This window comes from Musa acuminata, unplaced genomic scaffold (genome assembly GCF_036884655.1).
Source record: "Musa acuminata AAA Group cultivar baxijiao unplaced genomic scaffold, Cavendish_Baxijiao_AAA HiC_scaffold_443, whole genome shotgun sequence".
In the NCBI taxonomy this organism is placed as follows: Eukaryota; Viridiplantae; Streptophyta; class Magnoliopsida; order Zingiberales; family Musaceae; genus Musa; species Musa acuminata.
The window spans coordinates 48,517-50,000 of record NW_027020690.1 but is presented as its reverse complement, the minus strand read 5'-3'; positions in this window follow the sequence as shown (position 1 = coordinate 50,000).

The following is a 1,484-nucleotide window of genomic DNA, read 5'->3' as shown; positions in this document are numbered from 1 at the left end:
CCCGGGGGGTTCCAGGGTGCTGAGATGGCTGACATTTTGCTCCGCTCACGACGGTCACCGCGCCACACAAGAACAGCCCAAAAACAGGCCAAAACAGCCCAAAAACGGGCCAAAACTGGCCATTTTTGGCTGCGCGAGCGAGCGGCGAGCGGCGAACAGCGAGCGAAGCGAGAGGCAGCACCGTCCCTGCTATACGAAAGCCCCATCCAGCCCTGTGCCACCCGGGGGGTTCCAGGGTGCTGAGATGGCTGACGTTTTGCTCCGCTCACGACGGTCACCGCACCACGCAAGAACAGGCCAAAAACTGGCCAAAACAGCCCAAAAACGGGCCAAAACTGGCCATTTTTGGCTGCGCGAGCGAGCGGCGAGCGGCGAACAGCGAGCGAAGCGAGAGGCAGCACCGTCCCTGCTATACGAAAGCCCCATCCAGCCCTGTGCCACCCGGGGGGTTCCAGGGTGCTGAGATGGCTGACGTTTTGCTCCGCTCTCGACGGTCACCGCGCAATGCAAGAACAGGCCAAAAACTGGCCAAAACGGCCCAAAAACGGGCCAAAACTGGCCATTTTTGGCTGCGCGAGCGGCGAGCGGCGGACAGCGAGCGAAGCGAGAGGCAGCACCGTCCCTGCTATACGAAAGCCCCATCCAGCCCTGTGCCACCCGGGGGGTTCCAGGGTGCTGAGATGGCTGACGTTTTGCTCCGCTCTCGACGGTCACCGCGCAATGCAAGAACAGGCCAAAAACTGGCCAAAACGGCCCAAAAACGGGCCAAAACTGGCCATTTTTGGCTGCGCGAGCGAGCGGCGAGCGGCGGACAGCGAGCGAAGCGAGAGGCAGCACCGTCCCTGCTATACGAAAGCCCCATCCAGCCCTGTGCCACCCGGGGGGTTCCAGGGTGCTGAGATGGCTGACGTTTTGCTCCGCTCTCGACGGTCACCGCGCAATGCAAGAACAGGCCAAAAACTGGCCAAAACGGCCCAAAAACGGGCCAAAACTGGCCATTTTTGGCTGCACGAGCGAGCGGCGAGCGGCGGACAGCGAGCGAAGCGAGAGGCAGCACCGTCCCTGCTATACGAAAGCCCCATCCAGCCCTGTGCCACCCGGGGGGTTCCAGGGTGCTGAGATGGCTGACGTTTTGCTCCGCTCTCGACGGTCACCGCGCAATGCAAGAACAGGCCAAAAACTGGCCAAAACGGCCCAAAAACGGGCCAAAACTGGCCATTTTTGGCTGCACGAGCGAGCGGCGAGCGGCGGACAGCGAGCGAAGCGAGAGGCAGCACCGTCCCTGCTATACGAAAGCCCCATCCAGCCCTGTGCCACCCGGGGGGTTCCAGGGTGCTGAGATGGCTGACGTTTTGCTCCGCTCTCGACGGTCACCGCGCAATGCAAGAACAGGCCAAAAACTGGCCAAAACGGCCCAAAAACGGGCCAAAACTGGCCATTTTTGGCTGCACGAGCGAGCGGCGAGCGGCGGACAGCGAGCGAAG